The following is a 7080-nucleotide window of genomic DNA, read 5'->3' on the forward strand; positions in this document are numbered from 1 at the left end:
AGCACTTGTGCGAACTCAGAAGGTCGTCAACGGTTACACAAATTTGAACCAACCGCAACTGCGCATACAGGGAATCACGGTTATTCATAGCAATGACCGAAATAAAAGCAGTCTCAGGAGACGAGAATACGCGGATCGAAAATAATGACAGAGGATGAACTAATAATAGGCGGTTTGCAACCAATCTCTAGAGACACAGATAACAATGCTAAGAGTGTAGTGTACATTTGCTGGTGGACGAACAAAAGGAGCTAATGAGAGATCTATTGTTTTCGTCCACCAAAGTGGCGGCAATGCTGGCACAACATGAAAAACCGGCTCGCCGTACTCTCGAGTCATCTTTGTTCTAAAGGAACAACTGACAAGGTGGTTTTCGGGGAACAGTACTTGGTAAGGGTGATTGTGAATGAAAGGATCAAAGGGTTATCTCTAAAAAGTAAGGTAACGACCACATTAATAGTTGTTGACAACAATCTACTTTTGGTGGTCGAGCAAAAGTGACACAAACCCACTAACACAAATAGCGTTGATAAACTTGGTAAACCAACACATTTATAAAGACTTGACTTTTACCTAAATTTGTGGTAACCCATTGGTTTATAGGTAGGCTCTTACCGATAGTGCTAGCACTTGTTTTGGCATTATTTGGCTTCGCGAGCATTTTTTTTGAAAAGCACAATCTAACTTTATTTATGTCGTCCAAAGCCGCATTTTGCCCTCAGTTTAGTCAAAGGAGCCAAGGAGGCCTGGGGAATAGGTTTGATAGGTCAGCGGTTGCCTTCTAGAACCCAGTCCATCACTCCCGTCCCAAGATGACGTCCTCCACGTTGTCATCGAGGAACAATGGAAGTCAGCCAGCCAAGGCAGAGGTAGCTCAAGAGCGTACTCTTCCATCAACCAGTGGAGAAAATAAGAGTGGAGGGAATTGTGATGCAAAAATATAAGCATACATGATCGGATTCAACAATATCCACGAGAAGAACTATCAATCAAAGACGGGAAGTTGTTTTGTCTGGCATGCCGCGAAATAGTGTCTACAAAGAAGACTATTGTAATTACACACTTGGCTTCAAAGAAACATGGAAATGGTAAAGACAAACTGAAGAAGTCTAAGCTGAAGGATCAGACGATTATGGAGGCTTTTAGAGCGGGGGACAGGACGCAGAAAGACAGCACTCTACCCATAACTGAACGGGCCTACCGACTCGAAGTGGTCGAAGAGTTTCTGAGGGCTGGCATCCCAATTGGGAAAATCGACATGCTACGGTCCCTCTTAGAGAAGAATGGCCAACGTCTCACAGCAAGTGCTCATCTCCGGTCAGCATATATCAATTGTTTTCAAGCAGGAAGTCGAAAGGATCAAAAATGAATTGACTTTGCCTGGTCAGACTGGCATGACAAGAGATGTTTCGATGATTTTTGACGGAAGTACACGACAAGGAGAAGCAATTGCTGTGATCGTGCGTTTCCTTGACGATAATTGGTCGATTAGTCAACGTCTCGTCAGAATTGATATATGTTCTGTGACCGCGCACCGGTGGCTCAGTTGGTTGAGCACCGGACTGTCACGCGGGAGGTCGCGAGTTCAACTCCGGCCGGACCAACACTCAGGGTCTTTAAATAACTGAGGAGAAAGTGCTGCCTTTGTAACTACATCTGCAAATGGTTAGACTTTCAAGTCTTCTCGGATAAGGACGATAAGCCGGAGGTCCCGTCTCACAACCCTTCAATGTTAATAATCCTGTGGGACGTAAAAGAACCTACACACTTGTCGCTAAGAGTAGGGCACGTAGTTCCCGGTGTTGTGGTCTGTCTTCTGTAGTGTATCATGGTTGGGAGGGTAAAAAAGGGGCCACAGTAATTGGCGCAAGCTGTTGTGGCGCTCTGCCAGCTTGACTGGCAAAGTTAATAAAATAAAGTTCCAAATCAGTAAATGCCGATGATCTTGCACAAGTGCTTAATCAGCGGTGCCTATCAGTTGATAATGGAGTCAAGGCCAATTCGTTGCTCGCAGCCATGAGAGATGGTGCAAGTGTGAACCAGGCAGCGTTAGATAGGATTGCTTTTATATTTCCTAAAATGCTAAACGTTTTGTGTGTTTCTCACGTACGCTTGACAATGTTGGGAATCATCTTGTCATTCCAACTCTTCTAGAGTTCGGTAGCGTATGGATTCGCCTGTTCCGCCATAGCTACAAGGCAAAGCTGTTGTGGAAGGATCTGACTGGCCAAAGACCAAGATCATACAGTGAGACGAGATGGTGGTCAAAGCGGGAAGTCTATCAACAATTAGTATCACCCAACTAGTGGACTAATCCAAATCCTGCATTTTGATTGACTACGCTACTAGAGGGCTATTATTAATAGTCCTCGAGTAGCGAAGACACAGATAACAAGCCCTGTTATCGCCTCATGGGCTATTGCCCTGCTTCACCTCATGGGCTATTGACTATGGGCTATTGACCCGTAGCCCTTGCGGGCTACGGCTCTAATTGTTAAATATTAATGTAGTCTGGAGATATTGAGCGATTCTTGATAGACGCAGAAGCCACTGATGTCGGTCCACAGTTAATCCCTCAACTTCAAGCAATATTTTCCGATCCTGAGCGACTAATCAACCTGAAGCTCGAGCTCGCCATCACTATCGATGTTGGGAGCACTTTGTGAAAGCGACGTATTTCTTGGAAGGTGATGGCCTTCTCGTGCTCTCCTGTAATGAGAAACTCCATGCTGTTGCCCGAGCCTGCCAAGCCCCCCACTTTCCTAACGTGCATGCAGTCGCGGCAGCAATCGCCGAAGAAAATCCTGCCCAAAACGTAGCAGCCCTCGAACAGCAGGCAAAGGCATGTGTCCAACCAGCCATAGATTGGTTTCTGAGAAAGTTCAATGTCCAACTATATAACACAGTGTCAGCGTTCAAGGCTGCGAGGTGTATATGTCCGGTCAGCGTCCAGTGGCTGAAGCCAACTCAACAATCAGTAGAGGCCTTGAGAATCTTTCCTTTTCTCGATGATGATGGAATTATCAAAGGCCTAAAAGCTGAACTACCTGCTTACCTAGCTGCCACTGAAGATGTGGTTATCAACACAGAAGAGCGAAAGGTAAAATGGTGGCACGACCAAGGATCAGCTCCTTCATTGGGCATCTGCAGTGCAGAAAGTGCTGCTGGTGCAGCCATCCTCGGCTGCAGCAGAAAGGGTATTCTCTATTCTCAATTCCTCATTCAACGATCAACAAGAGCACGCCTTAGTTGACTATCTGCAAGCAAGTGTGATGATCCAAAACAACAAGCGATGATTAACTTCTAGCATGGGTAATGATGACCCAATAACAAGCGAAAACCTCAAACGTTGTATTGGACTAATGGGAAAAGAAACATTGATCGTTAAATTTTGTTGTTGAAAAATGTAACTGAAAATCTGAAAAATGTAATGTTCTATGTTTAAAAAAATCGGAAAAAAGTGAGCATTTCCATGTAACCCACGAGCACTTTTTTTAAAAAAAATAGCATTATTTTGGCACTTTTTTTTTGGCAAAAAACAAGCACTGCTTCAAGCATTTAATGCTTTTTTTACGAGCACTATCGGTAAGAGCCTATTTATAGGGTATTTTGTGCTGCCACAGCGAAAACAATTGTGTTGCGTTTGGCCACACATTGCCTCGCTTTCATTCTTAGCCTCGCTTCACATAGACCTTTTTGCAGATACGGCGGCCATTTTGATTTCTATTGTTTCGAAAGACATTATGGGATGCTCAGGGGGCAAATTAATATGTATTTGCCCCCTGGGCATCCCATAATAGCCATTTGAAACAATAGAAATCAAAATGGCCGCCGTATCTGCAAAAAGGTCTATGGGATCGCCGTCAGGCTACAAAGTTCAACACACATTTGAAATTTTTGAGGCAAGTTTTTGGTTTGGATTTTGAAAACCTTTTCCTGGTAAAGAAAATCGCCTTTTATTGTGTTCTCGAAATGAGCTGTCTTTTTTCTTTTTTTTTTAACATGCTTCGTCATAGTCTTAGGGAAGTGTATTCTACGCCTGGTTAGCCTGCGAGCGCAGACGTATTTCCGGCCGGAAATACGTCTGCGTTCGCAGGCTAACTCCTGGTAACTCCTGGCAATCCATTTACTGACGTTACATCGAACCAAATGAAGCTTGTGGTCACAAAATAAACGTTCCGAGTTACATAGCTCGGTGGCCCATTACGCCACAAATAGAATCTACCGAATTATGTAGATCGGTGCAATGAGTTGTGTCGCTCAGTGCCGGGCCAAAGCACTATTTCATTGCAGCTTGTAATTTCGGTCCAGAAAAATCTCTAGTGGCTCGATGTTAAAAGACACAAAAACTGCCCAGGCTAATTGAAGCAACACATACGGTAAATTCATTGAATATGCATTGATGTTAGTCGCGTACACAGTTCATTTAAGGATTTGATACGATTCCTATGAAAGGTGTTCAGTTGGGAGGTACCATGGCTTTGACTTAGCTTTCGGTGTACAGTAGCATATTGGCATATGTTAAATATTTCGCACTTCTCCTTAGAACATCCAGTCATTCATAGCATTAATTTTATGTTCTTTTGTTGTGGAATTATACTATGAAAACCACCGATCTGTGGAAAGGGCCCGAATTACTGAGTCACTGCCCCGCCCTCTTTCGCTTGTGAATAGTTCAAATTCTGAGAGGTGTTTGTTTGACGCTATTTTTCAGGCCAGGACCGTTGAACCTTTCTTACACTCGAAGTAAGTAACAGCGAGTCCATGGCTGCACTTGCAACCAATTCGCTGGACAAGAACAATTTTATCCATTTCCCCTAGCAATTCGTGATTTTGAAAACTTATCTTTTAATTCTTGTGGTTTTTCCGGTACATCTTAACGGCGAAAGCTCGTTACTGGTCACTCCGTGAGAAAGGAATTTCATCAAAATGTTTTACTGAAGCGGGGGAGGGGGGAGGGGACGTTGTGCAATAATTCGGGCCCATTCCACAGATCAGTGGTTTTCGTAGTAGAGCAAGATATGAAAGTGAAGGTTATAGAGGTCCTATCCATGGATCACAAGAGAATACTTAAACACTTTTGCGCTCCTTAGTGGCTAAAAAGCACGTCGAACGATTATTCCTAGTTTAGTACATACTTACAGTGGTAGCGTTGAAAGCTTGATCTGATTAGCTACTCAAATTCCAAATGTCCTTTTATATTCAGTTCACCTCCGAGAAACTCCGACGCAGGATTTGCGCCTGAAAATATTGTAATCGTTTCAGCCGCTTCGCGGGTCTGGACGTATCCACCACCAGCCATCTCCACTTAATTCGGTGAATAGTTGTTAAATAGTAAGGGGTCTGAAACCTAACTTAAGAAAAGAGAACTTAACAGTAAAGTTTTCAAGAAATATAATTAGTTAATATAGCAACATCTTCTCACTGCTGTCGTTGACAATAAAAGCTGGGTTAAGTTCCTGGATCAATAAGGTTTCTTTAATTTTGCAAGTGAAAGCCAGTTTTTCCCATTCGATAAAATGTCAAAATGATCCCACTTGACGTTTTGTCCAAATCAATCGATTACTAAATCACACACCTGCTGAAATGGGACCATGGAAAGCCACGGCTATATTTTGGAGTAATGTTCGGGATCTATTGAAGAAGAATATTTGACCCTTAAAAATTAAAAGCCTGTGAGATATAATTTAGATTTTCTGACGTTTCTTAAGACCATTGCTATGAAAAAGGTCTTACTGATCAGGCTCTAGCAAAAATTATTACAAAAAACAGAGTTCATCTTCAAACAATCTTTAGCTAACAAATCACTTAGTATTACTTAAATGAGCTGAAAGGGAAAAAGAAGAGGGACAACTGAAACATCTATTGTTAAACTTTTGAACATACATGAACCACGACAAAAATCACGACTGAAATCATTTATTATTGCTTGAGCTGAGACAGAAAAAGGAAGCTTAAGCAAAACAAAACATCTAGATCTTTTGTTAAACTTTTGAATGTACATGAACCATGACAAAAAAGTTAAACTAAGCACGTATCGTCCGTTCCACTGCTATTCTCCTAGGCCTTTTTGAAAGGAAAGCCTGATGAAAGCAGAGCAAGTCAATCCCAAAGTACAAGAAATACAAGAGAATGTCTTTCTCCTTATCAAGATCAAATGATAGCTGGTTTTTGTTTTAGAAATCAATTTCAGCCAGGGAGCAGGGGGTAAGGGTAAGGGTGAGTTTGAAGTTATTGAACTTCGGCCAGTTTCTCTAAAAGATCGAAATTGATTAAAATTCGAGAAACTGCCATTTGATCAAGTTCTGGGAAAATCAATGCCACCGTTTTGAAATTCTTGCGTCAGGCAAAACTCATTGTCACTGTTTAATTTAAACATTGTTTATACAGGAACCTAAGCAAGTTCTTGAGTTTTCTAAAATGCGTTGCATTATTAATTGATTTTTATTTCTCAGTTCTCAAATTAGAAGTAACCTAAATGGACTGTGTTAATCGATAAATTCCTGTTTTTAATTGCCTTGAAGAGTCAAAAACCAGCTTTTTGGTTGCGACTTTGCCTACAAAGGACAGTATTATGGCTTTGGTAGAGCACGTTGTGAATATGTGGTCCTAGAAACATCATTTACATCGAGTGAGACGTTAGAGTGCAAATGATACCACTACGACTCCCAACCGAATTCAGCAAGAATGAATAGATAAGAGTGTTACTCTATCACTTTGCTGTCTAACAATGCCGAAACAGCTGTCCACGGCTGCCAAGTGACCGGGTGAAATGGTGGTGCGCAAGCATGATGTTCTGGCCACACCTGGTTGATGTTATGGTGTGTTCACCTTGCTTTTGATGCTTATTCTTGCATACATTTTGCGCACAAAAACAAACAAAGGACTGCCACTTTGACCAATCAGGAGAAGCCATATCCTTCGTGACTGCTTCTGCCATGTTTCTGCAGGGACATGACGACTAATTTTCGCGGGAACGGGTATTCTTAAAAATAGTCTCATTTGTGAGTGTGCTGGGGACCCCACCAATACCATATGAACACTCTTATCTAATTCACTCTTGAATTTTTTCAGTAAGTA

At 42.1% G+C, this 7080-nt stretch overlaps 1 protein-coding gene and 1 pseudogene across 1 annotated transcript in view; one reads left to right on the forward strand and one right to left on the reverse strand.

Annotated features, from left to right (window-relative positions):
* The first annotated feature begins 812 nt into the window (after positions 1-812).
* LOC138025904 (uncharacterized) lies at positions 813-3296 on the forward strand (annotated as a pseudogene).
* Positions 3297-5905: 2609 nt separating this feature from the next.
* Positions 5906-7080, reverse strand: part of LOC138026207 (diamine oxidase [copper-containing]-like) — a 3683-nt gene continuing 2508 nt past the window's right edge. The window contains 1 exon segment of the mRNA XM_068873438.1: positions 5906-7080. This exon segment is cut by the window's right edge and continues 1470 nt beyond it. The gene's annotated coding sequence lies outside the window, so the exon portion shown is untranslated.

This window comes from Montipora capricornis, chromosome 12, assembly GCF_036669925.1.
Source record: "Montipora capricornis isolate CH-2021 chromosome 12, ASM3666992v2, whole genome shotgun sequence".
Classification (NCBI taxonomy): Eukaryota; Metazoa; Cnidaria; class Anthozoa; order Scleractinia; family Acroporidae; genus Montipora; species Montipora capricornis.